At 43.4% G+C, this 26061-nt stretch overlaps 1 protein-coding gene across 5 annotated transcripts in view; it reads right to left on the bottom strand.

Annotated features, from left to right (window-relative positions):
- Positions 1 to 26061, bottom strand: part of PCDH9 (protocadherin 9) — an 886411-nt gene that overhangs the window by 236358 nt on the left and 623992 nt on the right. The gene's annotated exons all lie outside the window — the stretch shown is intronic.

Here is a 26061-nt window from a genome sequence, read left to right as displayed (position 1 = left end):
AACATCAAGCTGCTGGAACTCTGACCCCTCTGCACGACCATGACGTGCACAGGCATCACCGGGAACCCCCAGATGAATTAATCCTGACTGGCCATCAGGCAAAATTTGTCTGTATATTGGGAGTGGTGAGCATAAGAGATTTGCTTGGTATATGTATTCTGTGTGTGTTGCTAATAAATAGATGTTTAGAGCACAACTGTGTAAAGCTCTTTTGCTGGGAAATGATTCCGCAGTTCCGTAGAGCCCTGAGCCCCGAGGGAAAGGGTGGATACTTAAATTGACCAGGTTTCTTCCTGAGCCCCATCGGTCAGGATAGGTGCCTTACATCCTGAGCCCTCAAAAGGGAAAGGGTGGGGGTAGCTAAATTGATTGGGTCACGCCTTGAGCCCTCGGTAGGGTATAGGCGGGGTGCCCTAAATTGACCAAGTCACACCTTGAGCCCTGCATAGGGTATAGGTGGGGTACCTTAAATTGAGCGGGAAAACCCCCTACCCTTCCCCTTACCCCTCAGACTAGGGGAGAGTGATAGTGTCCCAGCAACAATGCTAGAAACAGATTAATGGTGGGGGAGTTGGAAGCAGCCCTCCACCAGGTAATACAAATGACAAAGGAAGGGCGACCTGCATTGAACAAGTGATTGCTGGATACTTCCCAGATCTGTTACATAATACAGTTGTGGACCTAATAAACCACATTTCTGATGGCTTGGCCTTCTTCTTGCTGTTCTATGGGGTCAAAAATACTTCATTATAGGCCTGATCCTGAAAGATACCGACAACTCTCAACTCCTCTTGAAGCCTCATCTCCTCACATCTCCTCCTTGACCACCCAAGAAAAATCCCTTCTACTCCCCCCCCGCCAAAAAACTCCCACCAAATTAACATTCATTCAGATAATTTAAGAGCAAATAGAACATGAAAACCATGCTGCAAAGATCAAACCCAGTCTCCACTCCTTGAACCAGCAGAAAGCAACAGGAAGAAGAATAAAAAAATATGCCACAAGGCCCACCACTGTGCTAAAAAATATTTGGAAGATTAGGGTACAGCACATGACATGGTAGTACTGGTTTTGCAAATTTAGTAATATCAGCTAAAAATTAAATTTGACCTGAACCGCACGTCAAACTGTCAGTTCCATTCACCCAAATTAAATATAACTTGAGCTGCCTGAACAATATAATAGGCAAATTAGTTATTAGGCATTTCTCACATGGTAACTAAAGTTTAAAGTTCTCTGAAAACTCTTGAGGCTAAACTTAGATAACACCGAGGACACAATTAAAAGTTTATGTACACTTACACTGTTGATAATTGTCAAACAAACAAACAAAAAATGCCTATGTGGACTTTAAATTGACTACTTTTGTTTCTCTCTAAGAGCAATTAATACCTATTCCCAGAGGAGCAACTGGACTGGAAGGAGGAAAGAAACCCAGGACTCCCTTTGGGGAGATAGTAACTGTAGCATGCATTAAATATGCAAAAGGCCATTAGGTGTGATTAAAGATTAATTCTGTGTCATAGACAGTGCCTGAGATCATTACAGGTCATGAATTTCATCTTAATTATTTGGCTTACTGTTTTTATTTAATTAGCTTGGCTTAATGAGTATTTGGTTATAGATGTCCGGGACATCAGAACATTGTGGAGCATATATTAAGTGATAGGCTCAGCTGCTGAACCTGGTTCAGATAAAAATCTTCCCTGTATCCACACATAAGATTGTTCGAGAATAGAAAAGAGTAGATTCCATATGCCAAAATATATAGTGGTAAGTTTAAATTCTGCTCTCAGGAAAAAAACCAATAACAACAGGGGACTTGTACTGACATAAATGGGAGCTATGTGCTCATAACCAAAGGTAGAATTTCGCATTGAATACAACAATTTTCCAGACGTAATTGCTGAATCGCTGTCTGTTATGCGAGATATATGGGGCAAAATACTCTAACTCTGCCCTGCATACTATACCCGGCACAAAGTACAATTAAGTTTCTGTATTCCAATAACTACCAAGGTCTAACATGACGTATTCACTTGGAACCAGTAGCAAAGGGATTAATTATAAAATAACAACAACAGCAATAATAACAACACGGCTAAACTTAATAATGAAATTCTGCAATGAAGCATTGACAAGACGTCTATGAACTTTCCAAACAGAAGTTATTGTCCTCTGAGAGAAAAAAGTAATAATTAAAGTGTTTTAAAAGCTAATTTTAAAAAGATATTTTATTGTTCTGGGAACTAGTTGTCTTTCCTACAAAACCTTTGAATTACTGTATTCTCCTGCTGTCCCTGACCAGAGACAGTCCAAGCCAAATATGTTTGGATCCATACGCAGATGACACCACCCCACCACCTCAATGATCAGGGGTTGTTGGTAGGACTGACGGACAAGAGACACACAGTCCAGAAGGGAGGGAGAAGTTGGGCAACACATGCTTGGTGAGACAGGAGCTGTGCTGCCTCCCATTGTCCAGGCTCAGGGGAGCGGACAGGCAGACTTGCCTTCATGCTACTCTCCCCTCTAGAGGTTTACTCCTTCACTGAGCTTTGCAAAGGAATCCCAAACTTCAGACCACCTCCCTGGGTGGGGACAGACTTTCGCTACCCACAGGCTGAAGGAAGGGAGTCAGGACTCTCTCACCAGGTGAAGAGTGCTGGACATGTGTGGATGTGAGGAAGCATTCTGAGGCATGGCAAGGATCAAATGAGAAACAACTGCCACAGCCTGGAGAGAACTCTGGTCTCCCATATTTAAAAAAGATGAATTCAAACTGGAACAGGTGCAGAGATGGGCTACTAGGATGATCCGAGGAATGGAAAACCTACCTTATGAAAGGACACTCAAAGAGCTTGGCTTGTTTAGCCTAACCAAAAGAAGGCCGAGGGGAGATATGATTGCTCTCTAGATATATTTCAGAGGCATACATACAAGGGAGGGAGAGGAATTATTTAAGTTAAGCAACAATGTGGACACAAGAACAAATGGCTATAAACAAGTTTAGGCTTGAAATTAGGCGAAGGTTTCTAACCATCAGAGGAGTCAAGGAACAGCCTTCTAAGGGGAGCAGTAGGGGCAAAATACCTAACTGGTTTCAAGACTGAGCTTGATAAGTTTATTGAGCAATGGTATGATGGGACTGCCTAAGATTGTATGTGGATCATTGGCAACTGCCAGTAGCAAAAAATCCCCAGTGGCTGGAGATGGAACACTAGATGGGGAGGGCTCTGATTTACTAAGAGAATTCTTTCCCAGAATTCTTGCCTGGCAGAGCTTGCCCATATGCTCAGAGTCTAACTGATCACAATATTTGGGATCAGCAAGGAATTTTCCCACAGGTCAGATTGGAAGAGACCCCGGGGAGGGGTTCGCCTTCCTCTGTAGCATAGGTCACGGGTCACTTGCAGATTTAAACTGTGTAAACAGTGAATTCTCTGTAACTTGAAGTCTTTAAACAATGATTTGAGGACTTCAATAACTCAGCCAGAGATTAGGGGTCTATTTCAGGAGTGGGTGAAGTTCTGTGGCCTGCAACGTTCAGGAGATCAGATTAGATGATCACAATGGTCCTTTCTGATCTTACAGTCTATGCGTCTCCACTGATGGAGGCAGGCTGAACAGAACCAGGATCCCAGGGCCAGATGGTGAGTCAATATCCCCCATTCAGAGGATTTCAGAGGGGAATGGTGAATTCCTCCAGCCAAGGGGGTGTGAAAGTGAGTTCTGTTCTCTGAACTACAAAGAGCAGTAGAAGGGGCAGATTGCCTGATGTGCTGGGGTGTGACCCTGGGTGCCTGTATCAGGAAACACTGGACTCAGACACGAAGGCTAAGTTGAGGAAAAGTGATGATTAAAGGATGAAGGGGTCTGAGCCTCCCCACAGGAGCATACACGTAACCCAGGTGGGTTGCAGGTTTGAGCCAGAAACTCTGTGAAAGGAACAGCTGCAGATATGTCCCAGCCTAGAACAAGAGTAGCAGACAAGCAGCCCTGTGAGAGGTTGGGGGAACTTGTGGAATCTCTAGCACCTTTCATTCCCAAAAGGCTAGGGAGCCTGCCCAACTTGGGTAGTTGCTCTTCAGGAGGAAGGGCACATTTTGTGGTACCGACAGAATCCTCCAGCAAATTACTGTTTGCAGAGGCAGACACCTGAAAAGGGGTGCATGGGATTGAGGTGAGATGCCCCAACAGTAGGGTCAGAGCTCCCAAGACAGCACTGGCCTTAGCAGACAAACATGGGCTATCAAGCGCTGCACCCCTCTTTACTGAGGCCTGGTCTACACTAGACGTTTATGTCGAAGTTAGCGCCGTTACATCGAATTAACCCTGCACCCGTCCACACCGCGAAGGTATTTAGTTCGACATAGAGGTCTCTTTAATTCGACTTCTGTACTCCTCCCCGACGAGGGGAGTAGCGCTAAATTCGACATGGCCATGTCGAATTAGGCTAGGTGTGGATGGAAATCGACGCTAATAGCTCCAGGAGCTATCCCACAGTGCACCACTCTGTTGACGCTCTGGACAGCAGTAAGAGCTCGGATGTTCTGAACTGCCACACAGGAAAAGCCCCGGGAAAATTTGAATTGGAATTCCTTTTCCTGTCTGGCCAGTTTGAATCTCATTTCCTGTCTGGACATCGTGGCGAGCTCAGCAGCACTGGCAACGATGCAGAGCTCTCCAGCACTGATGGCAGTGCAATCTCAGAATAGAAAGAGGGCCCCAGCATGGACTGATCGGGAAGTCTTGGATCTCATCGCTGTGTGGGGCGATGAGTCCGTGCTTTCCGAGCTGCGATCCAAAAGACGGAATGCAAAGATCTATGAGAAGATCTCTAAAGACATGGCAGAGAGAGGATACAGCCGGGATGTAACGCAGTGCCGCGTGAAAATCAAGGAGCTGAGGCAAGGCTACCAGAAGACCAAAGAGGCAAACGGACGCTCCGGATCCCATCCCCAGACATCCCGTTTCTACGAGGCACTGCATTCCATCCTCGGTGCGGCCGCCACCACTACCCCACCACTGACTGTGGACTCTGAGGATGGGATAGTGTCCACGGCCGGATCCTCGGACATGTTAGCGGACGGGGAAGATGAGGAAGGAGATGAGGAGGACGAGGCAGTCGACAGCGCTCACAACGCTGATTTCCCCGACAGCCAGGATCTCTTCATCACCCTTACAGAGATCCCCTACCAACCCTCCCCAGCCGTTACCCCGGACACAGAATCTGGTGAAGGATCATCCAGTAAGTGTTGTAAACATCTAAACATTTATTTGTAACAGAACATGATTATTAACAATTTAAAAAATGGGTTTCTCATGATTAGTTTGATTAACTTAACGGTTCAGTCATGGGCAGTGCAACTATTTGAAAAAAATCTAGCAATGTCCGGTTTTGCATGATTGTCCTGCCCAAGCCGCTCTACTGTTTAGTCCCTGCTACTGCAGCTACAGTAAGATGCGGTCTATATGTCCGGGGATGGAGCAGAAATCCTCCGGGGACATCTCAAGGAAGCTCTCCTGCAGGTAATTTGAAATCCGCTGCATTAGGTTCTTGGGGAGAGCGGCCTTATTGGGTCCTCCGTTGTAGGACACGTTGCCGCGCCACGAGACTAGCAAGTACTCCGGAATCATTGCTTGGCACAGCATGGCGGCATACGGCCCTGGTCTTTGAAGGCTTTCCCGGAGCATTCTCTGTCTGTCGCTCTCAGAGATCCTCATGAGGGTGATGTCGCTCATGACGACCTGCTTTGAATGAGGTAGGGGAATGTTAGTGTTGGGACTGCTTTACCGTTCCTTTACAGAACTGTAACCGCTGGTTTGCAGCCACGCGGTGGAGGCGGGAGAGGGTCAGCCGAAAGGGATCGTTCCCGGGGACAGCCGCGAGGGTGTGGGACAGGAGCAGACTTCCTGCTTGCCGGATTGCTGGCAGCAGGGACCGACATTGATTTCAATGTGAAATGAGGCCATTGCTAATATTAAAGTTTTAAGCTGCCACGAATCTACGGCTTACCATGTCTGCGTGCAAGAGCAATTCCGTTGTCCTGACAGGGTTCTCGAAAGTGCTCTGCAAAACCCCAGACACTGAATGCGAAGGCCGAGAATTCGACCTTGTGCTGAGTGCGCATGTGATAGGTGCTGTGCATGGTCCTGTTCACAGAGAAAGACTATGTTCTTTGTTCACAAGTACATTTAGCTTTCTGAGGAATTCACTCCCTTTTTCCCATTCCCACAGCCCCATCTGCGACTGTCTCACAACCTAGCCTGTCATCACACTCCCAGAGGCTAGGGAGGATTAGGCATAAGAAGAAGAGGACACGGGAGGACATGTTCTCAGAGCTTATAGCCTGCTCCCGAGCCCAGGCAGCACAGCAGACCCAGTGGCGGGAAAACTTGACCCGAATGCACCAAGCAAACATGGATCGGGAGGAGAGGTGGCGTCAGGAAGACCAGCAGGCGACTCAAACCCTGCTTGGACTACTGAGGGAGCAAACGGACACGCTCCGGCGCCTTGTGGATGTTCTGCAGGAACGGAGGCAGGAGGACAGAGCCCCGCTGCAGTCCATCTCTAACCGCCCTCCCCCGCCACCAAGTCCCATACTCCCTTCACCCAAAGTGCACAGAAGGAGAGGCGGCAGAGTCCCTGCTAACTCTCACTCCACCCCTGCAGAGAGCTCGAGCAGCAGAAGGCTCTCATTCCCCAAAGTTTGACAAGTACTTTCCTTCCCGCCTGACACAAGCCCCCGTCCAAGTTTCACTTCCCAGTCCCATGTGTAGTTGATAATAAAAAATATGTTTCTGTTAACTACTGTTTCCATCATGTTCTTTTGGAGGAGGGGGGGAAAGGGGGTTGGTAATTGGACAGGACAGTCACCTTTGGCAGGGTACATAGTCGGGGGCAGGCACAGCAGCAAGGCACATACATAGTGCAGTGATGCAGTGACTACTTACCCTGGTTAGTCTGGGAGGTTCTTTTCATGTTATGTGGTGGGGGGTGGGTTGCTCTGTGACTTTGTGGCAGGGGAGGGCAGTTAGAGATCTTAAGCGGCGGTCCTTAGGCAGGATCACAGAGCCACACAGCAGGGGATCTGTAACCGTCCCCCCCCGCCACAAAGTCACATAGACCCCCCATACACACAGTCCCTATCAGGAGGGGTGACAGGCTCCGTTGAAAGAACCATCCCACCGCAGCGGAGCCTGTCAGTCCTTGAGTTTAGAAGCTGCATTCGCGCGACTACACTACACCCGCTCCGCACCACAGTCTGCGTCCCAGTTTTTAAAAATTCCCGCGAAAACAGTATTAAAGAAAACGGTGTGCTTTAACAAAGTTGAACTATTTTTATTTTGAAACGTGTGTTGGAAGTGGGGTGAAGGCTTCTCTGTACACAAAATTAGAAAGTCACAGGTTACCCTGCTCACTCAGGAACTTTGCTTTCAAAGCCTCCCGGATGCACAGCGCTTCCCGCTGGTCTCTTCTAATCGCCCGGCTGTCTGGCTGTGAGTAATCAGCAGCCAGGCTAATTTCCTCAACCTCCCACCCCGCCATAAAGGTCTCCCCCTTGCTCTCACAGAGATTGTGGAGCACACAGCAAGCTGCTATAACAATGGGGATATTGGTTTCGCTGAGATCACAGCGAGTCAGCAAGCTTCTCCATCTCCCCTTGAGACGTCCAAAAGCACACTCCACCACCATTCTGCACTTGCTCAGCCGGTAGTTGAAGAGTTCTTTTTCAGTGTCCAGGGCACCTGTATAGGGCTTCATGAGCCAGGGCATTAGCGGGTAGGCTGGGTCCCCGAGGATGACTATAGGCATCTCCACATCCCCAACAGTTATTTTGTGGTCCGGGAAGTAAATACCTTGCTGCAGCCGTCTAAACAGACCAGAGTTCCTGAAAACACGAGCGTCATGAACCTTGCCCGGCCATCCCACGTAGATGTTGGTAAAACGTCAACTGTGGTCCACCAGTGCTTGCAGCACCATGGAAAAGTAGCCCTTTCTGTTAATGTACTGGCTGGCCTGGTGGTCCGGTGCCAGGATAGGGATGTGAGTTCCATCTATGGCCCCACCGCAGTTTGGGAATCCCATCGCTGCGAAGCCATCTATGATCGCCTCCAAGTTTCCCAGGGTCACTACCTTTGGCAGCAGTACATCAACGATTGCCTTGGCTACTTGCATCACAACAACCCCCACGGTAGATTTGCCCACCCCAAACTGGCTCGCGACTGACCGGTAGCAGTCAGGCGTTGCAAGCTTCCAGAGGGCTATGGCCACTCGCTTCTGGACAGTCAGGGCTGGTCGCATCCGGGTGTCATTGCGCTTCAGGGCAGGGGACAGCAACTCACAAAGTTCAAGGAAAGTTCCCTTCCGCATGCGGAAGTTTCGCAGCCACTGTGATTCATCCCAGACCTGCAGCACTATGCGGTCCCACCACTCAGTGCTTGTTTCCCGGGCCCAGAATCGCCGTTCCACGGCATCAACATGACCCATTGCCACCGTGATGTCCTCGGCGCTGGGTCCCCTGCTTTCTGAGAGGTCTGTGCTACTCTCAGACTTCAGGCCATCACCGCGTTGACGTAGCCTCCTCGCCTGACTTTTCTGCATCTGCCTCAGGGCAACCTGTATGATAAGCTGCGAGGCGTTGAGAGCGGCCACAACTGCAGCGATGGTTGCAGCGGGCTCCATGCTCACAGTGCTGTGGCGTCCGCGCTGTCAATGACTTGAAAAGTGCGCGAAATGATTTCCCGCCGGCGCTTTCAGGGAGGGAGGGAGGGCGGGAGTGAGTGATGGATGGATGACGACAGTTACCCAAAAGCACCCTCGACACATTTTTTTACCCAGAAGGCATTGGTGGCTCGACCCAGAATTCCAATGGGCAGCGGGGACTGCGGGAACTGTGGGATAGCTGCCCACAGTGCACCGCTTCCAATGTCGACGCTTTCCCCGTTAGTGTGGACTCACAAAGTCGAATTACTGTCCTTAGTGTGGACACACACGTTCGACTTTGCAATATCGATTCCAAATATTCGATTTAAGTAAAATCGAACTACTCTCGTAGTGTAGACAAGGCCTGAGAAACACACATATCAGACTTCAGCTATTTGTATTTGTTTTCAGGGATCTTCACAACCCATCTCCATCATACCTATAATTTCTCACTCAGAACTGAAAGATCCATTCCCGCCTCTGATCAGCCCATGATCTGTCCATCACTCACTTGTTAAATTTTCAAACAAGCACCTTCGTGCTTTCTCCCATTTTGCCCCTCATGCTAGAGAGAAGCTCCTCATAAACATCCACAAAACAAATGCATTCTTCAAAACACTCCTTAAAAATTCTCCTTGGCTGTGAGGCCTACAAAAAAAACTTGACAACAGCAAAGCAGCTGGTTTATTGAGACCACTGCTTATTTTGCTGACCAATATCATTTCATTGTTTTCTCTGTCTGTCAGTATCCATGTGTTGTTTCTTGTATTATACTAAGCTCCTTGGGGCAGGGACTGACTTTTTGTTCTGTGTTTTACAGCCCCCTAAGACAACGGAGTCCTCGTCTATGACTAGGGCTCCTAGGTGCTACACTATACAAATTGTAAATAACAACACCATAGGGGATGCAGGTTTTGATGCCTGGAACTTATAGTCCACTTTAGCCATCTGTCCAAGGCTGTAGCCTGCTAAAGAAAAACTTTGGAAGGGGGATTATGTAGACAAGGTCGGCCTTCTTTAGAAAATTGGGAGGCGGATGCTGGTAAGGAAGGAAGACAAAATCAACAAACCCGAGATTTTAATTTGCTATTGTAACCCCCTGCTTGCTCGACGTGGCGTTCTGTCCTCCTCTAGTGGTGGCTAAGGCCCCTAGAGAATGATGAGCCTCCTACAGCCTTGGCTAACAGACATGTGTCAGTTTGAAGGTTATTACTATTAGGTAAGGCTGGGCCCAGGGTTGTTCCACATTGTGCTCAGTCTTTGAAAGGTTTAGCACAAGGTAGAATACATGGATGTGAAGGAAACGGGCTTGCACCATGCACTACTTATCTTGATGACTTTCTCTTTACAGGTAAATCTGGGATGGGCAAATTGCCTGCCTATTAAGAACATTTCAGGAGTTGTCCCCCTAGCCTCAGAAAAGACTGAAAGCCCACACAGAAGTTGATGTATTTGGAAGCTGAATTAGATACAAAGAATAGTTAGACAATGAAAGTGTGTAGGGTGTAAATAAGGGCAATTAAAGGTTCTAGGAAAGTTACACAAACAGTTACAGGTAATCACGGGGCATCTGAATTTTGCATGTAGGGTGGTGACTCTGGGTAGGACCTTTTGTGCCCACCAGACAGCTGCCACCTTTGGGGTCGGGAAGCTTGCTCATTACATTAGAGTAAACAAAGAAATGAAAATGACTTGGTGGTATGGGAAACACTATTGATTGTCTGAGATATATATCTATTAGGTGATCTGACTGGATGCTGAGAACAGAATTTACGATACAATCTGCTGCCGCTGTGGGAATCAGTTTTGGAATATATTATCAAAGGAATTGCTTTGCACAGACGTGGCCTGAAGAGTGGGCAGCACAGGGTACAATTAGTGATATTACTTTTCTTGACCTTTTTTTTCCCGGTATTGGTGGCAGTCACTATTTGGGATGAGCAATTTAGAAATAACAGTTTTCGTTTTTGGTGTGTGAACCAGGCACTGGTTCACATTATCAATTAGTCAGCAAAGTTGGCACAGGTAAAGTGGCTGGTAAGGGCATTTGTTTTGCGTTGCTTTTTGTTTAACATTTTCGTTCTGTGCAGTGCACAGTCCTAGCATAATAACACTGCTCAAGCTTTGTCTCCAGGATGATAGATTCCAGAAGCTCACATACCTTGCCAGCTGAGACCTGCAAGTGAGGCCTCATCAGTTGGGGAATTCTGGCTCATGATTGGTGGAAAACTTCATTGCCCCTCAGGTTTTAGAAGGCCCATTTTATGGATTCATAGAAATTAGAGTTAGGGAAGGACTCCAGTGCATCTGGCCCATCCCCACGCTTCAGCCGATGAGATATGAGGTGTGTCTGGTCCACCATAGATTGGCTTTGGGTTCACCCTGGATTGAGTTGTCATGCTGCCCTGGCCAGTTGCAGCAGGTGAGCAGGATTTGCTTATCTTTGTAGGGGATTCTAATTAAGTTAGCATCTGGACCATCCCTCCATGAGCTATCGATGCAAAGAAGATAAAGACACTCTATAACCATACATACATAACCATGCATAGGGTTATTGGAAGCTTTACCCACAGTATAAAGTTGTGGGGTGGTCTCATGGGAGCAGCCATGCTGCAACCCTCTGCTTGGCCACCTGCTGACAATAGCTTACCCGGGACCCATGAATCCCAGCCCCAGTATGAGGTTCCACCTCAAGGTCCGTTTGGAGGAAGCCCCAAGCAGCTGATTAGCCCACTGGCCATACTTAAGCCAACAGCAGGAACAGGAAGCTTCCTGAACAACTGAGCTTCCCCTGCTCTGGACTAAATGCCTTGTGCTTCCTGCTCCTTGCTCCTGCTTCCCCAGCTTGATTTATTGGCATCCCAACCCAGCATGACTCCTGGCATCTGACTTGTGGTTCCTGACCTCCAGTTTGTCTCCTGCTTTTGACCTCCCACTATTCTGAACCAGACTCTTGATGCCTGTCTAATAATGGTGGACTTTGGCTCTATCCACTAGGTCTGATTGCCCATGGCCTGGCCCTGACACAGCATTTGTTGTGGCCTTTTTTGGCGCGTATAAGCTTAGGGAGTTTGTGCTGCAGGCAGCAGGACTGCTCCAGTTGTGAATTAGAATTGTCAGCTGTGCAGCTTAAGTAAGGAGCAATGTCCTTGAAACTGAGATATTTAAAAGCTGATCAAACAGGAAAGGGGGCCACGGTAGAGCTAAAGGAATGCACAGATGAAAGAGTATGTTCCAGGAATGCCATCAAAGCTTTTTAGGCATATGGGGCAGGGAGCCAGGCTTCCTATTCAGACACAGGGATGACTGCTACCTGACCAGGTACCAGGTCATTATTCATGAAGAATGCTTTAGCTTACTTAGATCTCAATCTGGCATATTTTGGCATGCATTCCTTTACAGTGACATCAGTAGCATCAAATGGTTTTGATCCTTGGAAGGTCCAGGCAACTGGATCCTTGAAATTTGATTGTTACAAGGAACTATGTTCGCCCTCCTGATGGGGCGCTGAGGCATACCCTTGCTTTGAACTAATCCTGTCACTTGCAATTGTAGGAGACATTGGGAAGAGGGTTGATGTCTGGATCTGCAAGCACTCTATTGTGCATTGGTCCCACAAACAGGCAACTAGATCAGAAAGTGGATCCCAATGGAGCACCAGGGCTGAAGCGGTCTGTCTTTGATGGCTCAGCAGAAGACATGTTGTAGAATCAGCTTATACCTCTTCTGCATTTGTTATGGCTGACCTAAAGCCACCGAATGTCACCATGGTGAAAATGACCTTGGGGCTTGCACTGGAGTAATCTTGGGAATTAGGATTTAGAAAGATGTGGAATTGGTTAGGAGGTCATGGCCACACACAAGCTTGTTTTGGCCAAAAATGCTTGTAAAGCGAGTTTGGTGGAAGCTATCGAGCCAGACCCCATGGATCGGACTAGAAGAATGTGAACCATAAGGCTGCCAAAATAATTTTGGAAGTTGATCAAACACAGGGTCTTCGGATACACTGGGCCTGAGCTTTTTAGTGATGATTGACCCACCTGTCAGATGCAGGGAATGACCAAGCTAATTGCTAGCATCCCAATGGACACTGAAGATAAATTCTGAAAGAGCCAGCTCCCTGAGGTAAATAAGGCCCAGAACTTCGTTGGTAGACCTTGTGTTTATAGGAGAAGGGCAGATCTGAAGTCCTCATGGGCTGAAGTCACCCTTCAGTATCCTCTACTCTCCCCAACCTCATGCAGTGGGAGAGAGAGAGGATTCAGAAGTGAGCTGAGTCCTAAGGGTAGGCCAAGGAGGAACTACCCCCAACTTATTGACTTTATGGTGGGAGCCCTGTATCCCTGTACTGGACCCAGATAAATGTCTGGTGTATGAGAGCGGTGGGAAGATAGCCACCATCCCCTCTATTAAATTAATAAAGTTGTTGCCTGCTACTTAAATACTGAGTCTGTTATTCATTCACCTGCATTTCCTACCCAATTTCCCCAAAGTTCTCGCATGTTTGGATTCAGGGTTTTGATTTGGGCTCATCTGTTATGATTCCCTCTCTCTCATTCCATGGTCCATTCCCACCTTTACTTCGACTCTGAATGCTGAATTTCCATTACTAAAATATTTAAAGGATTTGAAACTCCACCATAAAAATCTGCACCAGTGGTTAGTATTTATAGAACACCAATAAAAAAGGGGACATAGCCCATTAGGAACATAGGAATTGCCTTTCAGAAGTCTAAATAAATTATATGAACCAGTTCCCCTTTATCCACCATTTTGACATGTTCAAAGAATTCTAAGAGAGATTAGTGAGACACTATTTTCCTTTACAGAAACTGTATTGGTTAGACCTTACCATACCATAACCTTCCAGATGTTTTGTTATTCTGCTTTTAATTACCATTTTAACCAATTTTCCAGATACAGATGCAAGATTTACTGGTTTACAATTCCCTAGTTCATCCCTAGAGCCTTTTTAAACTACAAGTACAAAATGTGCTACCCAACTATTCTCTGGAACACTGGCTGGTTTTAATGAGAGAACATTTTTTGTTAGTGATCAACCACTTCATACTAAAGCTATTTCAGAACTCTTGGATGTTTCCCGTCTGAGCCTGGTAACTTACTACTTTTTAAAATTATCAATTGGTCCAGCACAGTAAAGGTCTCTGCCCCCAAAGAACTAACCATCCACTTCAATCAAATATTCTACAAGGGTCAACAATGCAAACAAAAGAAGGAACTGAGGCATAGATGGTGGGGAAATCACTTCAGGAAAGATTTATTAAAGGAGGGGCTTTAAGAAGGAACACAAAAGAGATGATGGGTGTTTGGGACACAGCAAGTGAAAGATTGACTGTTCCAATAATAAAAGGAGGCTTGGATACATCACAAAGATGAATAAGGGATTGGCATTGACTTTGAAGGACTTGGATTAGACCCAAAGAGTAGAGGATAAAGATTGAGATAGCGTATAGAAATAAGAGCTCAGACATAGGAAATAGCAGTGAACAAAGAGGAGTTTGAACTTCATGAAGAGAGAGGAAGTGAGCTCAGTAATTCAGGAAGTAAGATGGCATGCTTCAAAAGGGCTGGAGAGAAAGATGGCTTTTAGACTGGAGGAGGGGAAAATAAGAGGTAAGGAATTCACACTGCTAGTAGTAATAGTTAGGACCTCATTCTGCAAACACTTATGTCCAGGTGTAGTGGCTGGAAATGCTGTGAGTAGACCTGTTGACTTCAGCTGGAAGAATGAACAGCACAGTCCAATGGATAGGGTACTAGACTGGGAGTCAGGAGACCTGCCAGTGACCAGCAAATCATTTCACCTCTCTCTGTCTCAGCTCCTGTATTTATAAATGGGGAAAATTGGACTTACTGTCAGTTGTACAGCATTTTGAGATCTAAGAATGAAAATGTCTCTACAATAGCAAAGTATTTATTACTATTTCCATAGTAAGCACTACACCTGGCAATGTTTGCAGGATTGAGACCTTGTTTGGCAAATCTTAATCTAATAGCACAAAATGTTTTCAAAATCAAAGGAATATTTTAGGGAAAAAATAGAAGATTATTGTTGGAATATTGCCATTACACAGAATCAGCTTTCTGTTGTTTCAAATCCTGCTAAGCTTCCCATATTCTCAAAGAAATCCAGCAGTGAATCTTGATGATATAACTGACAGTAGTTGCTTCTAGTTTTCTATTATGATACAACAGATAGACTTGTTTTTCGTTTTCTCCACATGAGAAATCTAGAGGAGCACGTAGGGGTAAATTTACAGCAAATTGCACTGGGAATTAGCTGCACAGCTCCTATTAGCAATAATGGGAATTCCATGGCTAATTCCCTATGCACAGTACTGGAAACAGAGACAATTTTCTTCTAATGTTATTTTAATTGATAACCAAGTAGCAGCCAAAAGGCTGTTGGCAGGTTGTGGAGGTTATGTCACATTTTTTTTCCTGGTGTCCTGTGTGTTGCATAGGTAGTTTGTACTGAGAAGGTTCCTAAACATAAACAATGGAAAGAGAAAGCTTTCTGTCTTTGTGAACCATGTTTACATTTAGCAACCACTTTAATACAGTGTTATAGACATTTTACCAACCAAATATAGAGTTTCTAGGAGGGGGGAAGTCTTCTATTCACACTCATTCATTTTGCATAATGCTTTTCCTAAGGGAGTGGCATTAGGAAATGGAGAAATCAATTGCACATTAAATTGTAAAATCACTGACACATTCCCCTAGATCACTAGAAGTTAGTAGGAAATAACTGAGATGTAAATATAATTTGCCAATCAGAATTTGTCAAAATACTATATAACAAATTATTAACCCACAACAATTTTAATGAGGAATGGCAGTGAAACCTTTTAGTTCTCTCAGTTACAAGCATGCCAGATTTCTAGGAGGATAAAAATAATGCAATGTAAGTAAAGATGTAGATTTATTTAGGCAAATTCTGCTCACCTCTACCAATGTAAATTCAGAGTAATTTCATTAAGTTCACCAGAATTGCTCTGGATTTCCTGATGAGTTAACTAGTGAACTGGAGTCATCACTAGGAAGAAAGGGAGCATATATACACACACATGTGTATATGTATATATATATACATACATACACACACACACTCACACACAGAGTTATGACATAGCATGGGAGAGATAATGGAGTAACATTAGCAGAAAAACTAAAAATTTCTTGAAACACATTTTTAGATAATTAATCCAGTTGGTCACATTATAATAAAAAACAAACATATTTGCTAATTCATGAATAAATTACTTGAATTCAATATACCACTACTCAGAGGGTCCAATCTTTTGTTGTACATGAATACTGATACCATGACCTTTATACATGAAAATGTTCAGAAAACCCAAAAGTTCATTTAAAACAAAACAAAAACAAAAGGCGTCTGATTTTATATTCAATATCTATCAGCCTTTATTCACCCTTTAAAAAGTTTTAATCATCTACTCAGAAAGCAGAAAATATACTATTCACCTTAGCATTTTTTATTGACTTCCAACACTGTACTATAAATGCCTACTGTATTACAATGGCAAAGCGAAGGGGAGATCGGGAACACTTCAGCCTTGGTTATGGGAAGTTCTGTTTACAGCTTTTGTTTGTCTTGGGGAATTTCTGGTGGCACTTTTATAAATGTAATTCTGATGTTATGTCAGACAAAAAGAGGATCTTGCACCATTTCATAATGGTGGTAAGTCTCTGGATTTGTCTAATCTCTGGAAGTCTATATCACAATCAGATCCCCTTAACTGAAAATGCTTTCTTGCTGGATCTCAGATGGGAAAGTTAACGGGACTTGTGCTCATAAGTCATTTAGGTGCCAATGAAAATCCCATCCCTCATGCACTTCTTCCTGGTATTTGTAATCTGCATTATTCCAAAGGAGCAGAACTTTCTTAATGGTTCACAGATGGAGATATGGTGAATAATGTTGCCTCATTCATGATTATCATCTAGGCTCAGAGTGATGTTAAACAGGGACCACGACTCTGAGTCTTGGGCCATATGACTTCAGTAGAAAGGAAGCATTTGCTCCTTCTAACTCGCATTATTTTGGTCTTGCCTGTGTTAAGGGATTCCAAACAACAATCACCAAAAAACAAAGTCTAAATTGGTCTAATCTGTGGTTGGATAACATTAGTCAATGATTAGCAGGTGTTTTTTGAGTATTTTAAAATAGATTTAGCTAAAACACTGCTGTTTAACAATGCACTAAGTTAATTTATATGCACAGGGTTTTTTATTTTATTTTTGATATATTCATGTTATTAGGTATTAATTATTAGCTTTCAAATAACACTGTATCTGAATCTGTACAAAACAAAAATAAGGATGCTCCCTACCTTAATGAGTTTATAGACTGGAAGACAGATATGTGGAAGAAAGGACTCATCTGTAATACCAAAAAAACTGGATCTGTTTAAATAATATGTATGAGAAATCATAGCTATTAACTGTGAATATTGTGATGCTTAAACATTGCAGGAGAAAGTACTTATCTATCAATTAAATCAAACTGTTCAAGTAAGATCAAGAAGGAAAATAAAAGGAAAATAGGTTTAACATTTAAATATCTTCCTTAAGGGCCAGACTTTTGTGCCCACAGCCCCCTACTCCTCCCACACACATTGTGTAGTATCTAACTTTGTGAGCAGCCCTACTGGTTCCTTGCTCAGGTTGTAAAGGGAAGAGTTAAAGCGAGCCCTAACTCATTTCTTTCAGAATTAAACAGCTTTAAATCACTAAAATGCCACTAGATCTTGCATAGGTCAGGTATCTAAAAGAGTGGGTGATGCTACTCAGCCCAGAGAATAATGTGTTGCAGTATGCCAGGGTGAGTTAAGGACAGAGCTTTATTCTTAACTCTGATTGTCTTTGCTTTTGTGCATTGAAGTCAAACCCTTAATGTGAGCAGAGTGTGGCTTTTTATGGTTTAATATTAGGATAAGTGGAGATACACGGGCACACAAAAGCATGCTCAACATTTATAAAACCCTTTTCTTCTCTTCATATCTAATACTTGCCTTCACATCCCATTACGTCAAATCAGGTACTACAGAGCTACATGATGGATATAATGTAATGTGACAGGTTACAATGCAGTACATTATTTGGAAAATTGGGGGGGGGAGGGGGAAGACACTTGTTTTTATGAAAGTGGCTATTAAAGATGCCTCAGATTCATTTTGTACTTTTAACCCTTGAAGGAAAAATATCTTACACTGGCAGGGAGATGGACTAGAAGAGCTAATAAGCATTTTTTTCACCTCTAACTTCTATGCAACAGGATTTAGGAATTCTGTGTGGCAAGAGCCCTGGCTTTCTCAACAAAGCAGAAGTTTACAATGTGCAAATGGTTAGAGATGGGAGTCCTACATCACCATTCCTTCTGAGGAGCCAGCAAGAGCTCTCAGATCAGCAACAAAAGTATTAGTGCAAGTTGAGGAGTAGTGTGCACCCCACAAAATTATACAAATGAAGGGCTGGAAGAGATTTTGAGAGATTATCTAGTCCAGTTTCTTGCACTGAGGCAGAACCAAGTTTACCTAGACCATCCCTACTCTGAAAAGCGTCCACAGATGGGGAGTCCACAAGCTCCCTTTGAAGCCAATTCCAGTGCTTCACTATACTTATAGTTAGTCTGCAGCAAGGGAAAAATATCCTATACTGATTATTTCTTGTCACACCTTCAGTGGACATGGAGAGCAATTGAGCACCATCCTCTTTGTAACAACCCTTAACACACTGAAGATTATTCACAGATCTCCCCTCAGCCTTCTTTTCTCAAGATTAATATCACCAGTTTCCCTAAACTTTGCTCATAGGTCAGGTTTTCTAAAACTTTTATTATTTTGGTTGCTCTCCCCTGGTCTCTCTCCAATTTGTCCACATTTTCCTTAAAGTATGATGCACAAATCTGGACACATTATTCCAGCTAGACTTCACCACTGCCAAGTAGAGTGGAACAATTACTTTCCATGCCTTACATAGAACAATCTTGTTAATACATCCCAGAATATTACCCTTTTTCAACTGTATCATATTGTTGGCTCATATTCAATTTGTGATCCACTATAAACTCCAGATCCTTTTCAGCAGTACTACCATTTTGTAGTTGTGCATTTGATATTTTACTTTCACACTTATTTTTATCGAATTTAATCTTTTTTGATTTCAGAACAATTCTCCAATTTGTCAAGGTTCTTTTGAATTCTAATACCGTCCTCCAAAGTGCTTGCAAACCCTTCAAGCTTGGAGTCATCCACAAATTATATAAACATATTCTCCGCTCCATTATCCAAGTCATTAATGAATATATTGACTAGTACCAGACCCCGCACTAACCCCCGCAGGATCCCACTAAATACACCCTCCCAGTTTGACAGCAAACCATCGATAACTAATCTTTGAGTAAGGTCTTTCAACCAGTTTTGTACCCACCTTATAATCTTTTCATTTATGTCACATGTCCATTGTTTGCTTATGAGAATGTCATCTAGGACTGTGTCAAAAGTGTCACTAAAATCAAGATACACCTCTACCCCTGTATAACGCTGTCCTCGGGAGCCAAAAAATCTTACCGCATTATAGGTGAAACCGCGTTATATCGAACTTGCTTTGATCCGCCAGAGTGCGCAGCCCTGCCCCCCCGGAGCACTGCTTTACCACATTATATCCGAATTTGTGTTATATCGGGTCACATTATATCAGGGTAGAGGTGTATATCTACAGCAACTCCTTTTCCACTAGGCCAGTATCCCTATCAAAAGAGGGAATTAGGAAGGTATGGCATGATTTTTCTTTAACAAATCCATGTTGGCTATTACTTATACTCTTATTATCAGCTAGATCAGTGGTGGGCAATATGTGGCCCGCATGTGGCCCATCAGGGTAAGCTAAATTGCAGGCCACAAGACATTTTGCGGATGTTGACCGTCCGCAGGCACAACCCCCCCACAGTTCCCAGTGGCCGCAGTTTGCTGTTCCTAACCAATGGGAGTTGCGGGAAGTGGTGGCCAGAACATCCCTGTGGCCTGCCACCTCCTGCAGCTTCCAAATTGGTCGGGAATGACAAACTGCGGCCACTGGGAGCTGCAGGGGGCCATGCCTGCCGACGGTCAACATCCGCAAAATGTCTCGCGGCCTGCAATCAGCTTACCCTTATGGGCTGCATGCAGCCCGCGGGTCGCAGGTTGCCCACCACTGCACTAGATGCTTACAAACTGACTGTGTAATCATTTGTTGCAGGATCTTTCCAGTATCAAAGTTAGGCTGACTTGTCTATAATTCCTCAGGTCTTCTTTCCCCCCCATCTATAAAGATAGGTACTGTGTGTGCTCTTCTCCAGGCCTCTGTTTGAAGAGTTTTCCATCTTTTACTGTTTTATAACTGTAGACAGATGCTCCAAAGTTTTGGGGGGAAAAAACAAAAAGAAAATCTAAGGGAAAGAGGAGTTCAAAAGAGTGTCAGTTTCTCAAACAGACAATATTGAAGAAGCAACAGTAAACTATCCTGATGCAAAGAAATGATAGGAAGTATAATAAGAAGTCAATATGGCTCCATTAGGAGCTCTTTAATGACCTGAAAATCAAAAATTCTTCCTTCAAACAGTAGAAATGTGGACAAATTGCTAACGATGAGTACAAAAGAATAGCACAAGCATGTAAGGACAAAATCAGAAAGAATAAAGGCACAAAATGAGTTATGTCTAGTGAGGGATGTAAAAGACAATAGAAAAGAGGTTTTTTAAATCCATCAGAAGCAAGAGAAAGATGAAGGAAGTGTAGATCCTCTACTTAACAGGGAAGGAGTGCTAATAATGGACAATGTCAAGAAGGCTGAAGAATGCAATCCAAAAGAGAGAAATAACTGATTAAAGAATATTTAGATAAGTTATATGTACGTGTTGGGTTAGCTAAATGATGGCCAAGTGTTCTGAATTGATTTGGCATCATCCCTTGCTTTATAACTGGCTTGGCAGTGTGTTCCACTTTCACTATTCCAGTTATTACTTGAATTGTAATCTTTACTGCCTTCTAACAGCATGACAAGAAGCAAAGGGGAGCCTCCCAGTGCCAAAACTAGAAGGTATTCAGCCTAGAGAACTTAGCAGGAGTGTTGCATACATCACTTCCTGCACTAAGTACCCTTACTCTTGAGTTGAGGAGCAATCCCTATTTATTCCCCTCCACCCTCCCAGAAATTACTGAAGTGAATTCATGAATGAAACTGTTAGTGATTAGACCTGTGAGCTACATTACATATGTTAATCATGTTGCTGAATGCTCTACCGGAAGCTATTCTGATACTATGATGGAAAGGGTGATATAAAAACATGTACAGAATATAATAGATATATTCTTCTAATGAATTAAACAATCATATTTTCAGATTTCAGTAAAACAAATATATAAATTAATGTGAGGTCCCTGGGATGTATTTTTTTAAAACTTTGAAATGGTTTCTGCACTATACAATGTTTCATTTCAGAGCTACTGTAGCAGTGAATTTTGACATCACAGTATTATGGTAATTTTATTGTAATTCTAGTCTCTGCATTTCTGCCATTAGATACACTATTGAGCATTGCATCTAAATATGCATACAACTAAGTGGAGCTGTGGGGCACTCTCTATTGTGAAACATTTAGAAGATGCTCAGAGAAGAGGGTGTATTGGAAGTTCCTGTCTGTGTGTGTGATGAAGCAGAAAAAGTAGTGGGAGAATCCCCTGGAAACAGCTAAAAAAAGGATCAAAACTTAGATTAATAAAAATCTCTTCCCTGAAGGTTTAACATCAACATCTTGGTGGTTGCACCAGCTGGGAGGCTGGCGTGAATAAGAACAGTTGAGTTAACAGTTCTCTGTCATCTAGTTCAAGGAGGCATGAGGAGCGGTGGTTTCCAGCAGAGGCATCATTTGTTATGGGGCAAGGAGGCAGTTGCCCCACCCATCTTTGGTTTGCCTGCCCCTCAAGACTTTTCATAGGACTATATGATCCATGTCCCACCCCGAACCCTCCCAAAGACTTTGCAGAATATAATATGATTGACCATATATAAACTGCTACAATTAACACTCCCTTCCCCTGAATTTTTCTGAAATGATGCTCCTGATTTCCAGGTATATACCCCCCAAAAATGGAATTCTTAGCTCAACTGATCCATTTCGGGTGACAGAAAGCTAAAGAAGAGGAAAGAGATCCCAATCTAACAGCACTAAAGAGATGTTACAATAAATATTCTGAATAAAGATGAATCTGAGCAAATCTTAATTTTTCTCCAGAAAAAATGACATACCCTATGCTGTTATCCATACTTCCATCCATCTTTAATTAAGGCTATTAGTCTGTCACAGAGGTCACAGACGTCACGGATTCTGTGACTTTCCGTGACCTCCGTGACTTCTGCGGCCGCTGATGCTGGCTCAGGGGCTGTCCGAGCCTGAAGCTCCTAGGCGACGAAGAAGCGCGGCAGAGGGCTCTGTGCCACACGCTGCTCAAGCCCGCAGGCCCTACCCACACATCTCCCATTGACTGTGGCTCCTAGCTAATGGGAGCTGCGGAAGCCGATGCTTGTGGCGGGAGCAGCGCGCCGAGCCCCCTGACGCCTCCGCTGCCTAGGAGCTGGAGGGACACGGAGCTGGGTAGGGAACCTCTGCCAGCCCCGCCAGCCCTCCCATCCATAGCAGGGGTCCCTTACCACAGCCTGTCCCCCTTCACCTCCCACCAGCAGGGTTCTCCGGGCCACCTCCCCAGCACCTGCGGCGCCCCCGGAATGCCCCCCCCCCCCCCCCCCCCCCCCGCCCCCGCCCAAGTCTTAGTCATGGCGGGTATTTTTGGTAAAAGTCACAGACAGGTCACAGACTGTGAATTTTTGTTTACTGTCCGTGACCTGTCCGTGCCTTTTACTAAAAATATCCATGACTAAAAAGTAGCCTTATCTATAATATTTCTAAAGTATTTATCATCTTAGGTTTCTGCAAGCCAAGCATTTTTATTTGTATAAGGTATATATAAAATGCAAAGTGAAACAGCATATAAATAAGAGGATGTGGGGAAAACAGTGGGAGAAATGATTGACATTTCAGAAAACTGGTCTATGTAAAAACTACACAAGTCCCACGATGATAACAAACCTAAAAGATGTTTTTAGTACATTGAACCTGTTAACCAAAAAGTTTAGCCAACTTTTAGCAAAAACACATAAAAAAATAGCATCTCAAAAACTGAATGAAGACTGACAAAATACTTAAAGCTCATGCTTGTCACCAGAGAGAGCTATTCTGCGAGCTGATACAACAGAAATAGGATTTTGGTTTTCAAATATTTCAAAAGAGGTTTTTACTTTTACACACATGTTTTTCATAAATATAAACCCATCTTTGGAAAAAAAGATCCCTCTTTTATTATTTTTATTATTGCTTAAGAAGGATAAACAGGCCATTTATTATGCAGCTTTTCATAATCTTTCCTACATTTTTGTCATGGTTTTGTATCTATTCAAGCATCACAGCAGGGAAACAACGTTATTACATCCATGAATCTTAGGTGGCATTTTGCAAAGGCTCATCCATTATTACCTTTCATTAACACCCAAATAATCCAGTACAATTAGCTCTGTGTGTCCCCTCAAGAATTATTTAAAATGCAGTATTGTGGCCTTATCTAAAGCTCTAATAATCGGAGTAGGAAAAAATAAATTAATTCTGAAATGATCTTAAAACACCTGGTGCCAGGACTTATCTTGGATTTATTGATTGTTAAGTTTATTATTTCTCATAATTATCAGTGCTGACTCACAGCTAAAGCAGGCATTCCTCAAAAGATATGCCACATGTCAAATTTCAAGGGACAGCAAAAGTTTTGTATTTAACTACAGCCTGGCTTTTAACGTTTCCAGAACAGTCTCACACATATTTAGCTTCAGAAAGAGAACTGTGAAAACTTCTCATTCAACTCCTCTAAATTAAAAACCTTTCAAAGGAAAAAGAAGAATGAATAGAAAAATATTGTAAGAATTACCCGGTGGTCCTTTAACCTCTCAGTAATAAAATAACATTTAAAGAATAACTGAGCATCTAGTCCCCTCCAGGATTTTATTTAAAAAAATAATTAAAAATTCCAATCTTCCTTTAATAGATTTGAGGAAATCTCTCAGAAACAAAGAATAGAGAATTTATACTGCAGCACCAGGCTGACATTTCATAGTAGAATGATCTTTCGTTAGAGTTTAGGTCATTCACGAGCATACCGGAAAGATGTTGAATAATGTAGCAGCATGAATGTTTACATCTCTGTGAAAGACACTCACTACTAACTAGCACCCCTGCATTTTTCTATTACCTGATGTCTAATTAAGCCCCATGACACCGCTCTGAACTCTGACAAAGCAGAGAGAATTCTTGACATTTTCAAAAACTTGGCTAGACTCCCCTTTCTTTTTACAGTGACACAAGCTGGGACTTCATACTGAAAATGACATTACAGCAAGTTTCTGTTCCTTAAGTCAGTCTTTTTCACACAGGTGTTTGCTTGGAGAAGGGAACCACACTAATTCTGGTTTACCTTTGCAATCATCCACAATAGTGTATACTAACAGCACAGTAGACAAAAGACCCAATTCTGCCCTTACTTGCACATACTTTCACTCTCGCTGAAGTCAATGGGAATTGTGTATACGTAACCCAGGGGTGATTTTGGCTTATAGGATATAGAGTGAAGCACCAATGCACACATGAGATTTGGGGTCATGCCAATTCAATTGTCCTTATCCATTCTCTTTATAGAGAACAAAAGACAATCATCAGAAAAGAGACCTGAAAATAGGAAGACAGCAATAATATTACTCTCTCTCCTGCTGATCCCTCTGTCATCGCGGCTCCTCCTGTCCAGCTACAGAGCAGAGTTCTCTCTACCACATGCAGTGACTCACATCTAACTTTGCTGGGCAATGAAACAGATGTGTGGTTGAGTGGACTTCGTACAGTGCAGCAGCAAGAGATGGCAACAGCAGGAGGTCGTCTTTAGTTTAAAAGATTCATATCTTTAATATGAAATGGTGGCTTTTTAGGAAGAGGGGTGAGAAAGAGGATGAAATGTATCCCAATCCTGTTCATGCTGCTACAATTATAAATGATTGAAGGAGGGAATGTGATTTCCTCTTAGTAAAAGTGGGGGCACTACCACCCATTTGTGTTCACCATTGAAGTATATAACTTGCTTGTACATGCCCTACAGCAGTGGTTCTCAAACTTCTGTACTGGTGACCCCTTTCACGTAGCAAGCCTCTGAGTGTGAGCCCCCTTATACATTAAAAACATGTTTTTATATATTTGACACCATTATAAATGCTGGAGGCAAAGCAGGGTTTGGGGTGGAGGCTGACAGCTCATGACCCCCCATATAATAACCTAATGACCCCATGAGGGATCCCGATCCCCAGTTTGAGAACCCCTGCCCTACAGGGTCTCTTAGCTGTTTTGTTGTGGTCAGTATAACATCAGCCTGGACACCATACAAAATCAGTAACCTCGAGGAAAGAAACAGTACAAAAATGCAGCAACGACCCACACAGCTTTTGACACATGTATTACCATGAATAAGAGGTGGTCAGACCTGTTATTGAAAATCTCAGCATTGCAGTGTACAGCCTCAGTGATCTCGCAATTTTTCATTAAAGAGGAGAGTAAAAATTAAAGTTCAAGATAAAAGAAAATCTATTGAAATCTCTCCTTGTCAACTGTTTAAAAGAGCATCACATACTATTTCACCCCTCAGTCCAGAAGGACTGACGCATCCAGAGTGTTAGTGCAAACTTCATTATATTTTGAGCTGTAAACTTCTAAGTCCTCTGCCCCAATAGCTTAGAGTGTTTTGCTCTTTCTACAATTTTCTTCTAGAAATTGCTTTAGTACAGTTTTACAAGAAACATAATTTGCTCAAGTTGTGCCCCAGTCACCCTGCAACACAGACAACAAAACAAATTATTTTCTACCCCAACTCTTATCCAACTATATATTTTGAAGGCAGAAACCAAATTGGTGGAAAATTACATCTTACATTGGATTTCATGCTTATCACAATTTTTCACTATCTTTCCTTCTTTCTATCTATCTATCTGATCAAATCTTTTCACATCTTGCAGAAATCCGAAGTTAGAAAAGAATAGTTCAGCCAGAGAAAGATATAACATCTATGAAGACAAGACATATTATAAAAGTAGACTTAGCCAGTTGAGTGCTTAAGATAAAGAAGACACAATAATCCAGTTTCCTCCCTGGAGTAACACCACTGGAGTAAGTGGTACATCAGGAATTT

The sequence above is a fragment of the Trachemys scripta genome, chromosome 1 (genome assembly GCF_013100865.1).
Source record: "Trachemys scripta elegans isolate TJP31775 chromosome 1, CAS_Tse_1.0, whole genome shotgun sequence".
Taxonomy (NCBI): domain Eukaryota; kingdom Metazoa; phylum Chordata; order Testudines; family Emydidae; genus Trachemys; species Trachemys scripta.
Note: the sequence above shows the minus strand (reverse complement) of the source record. Positions and strands in the feature narration are given on the sequence as shown.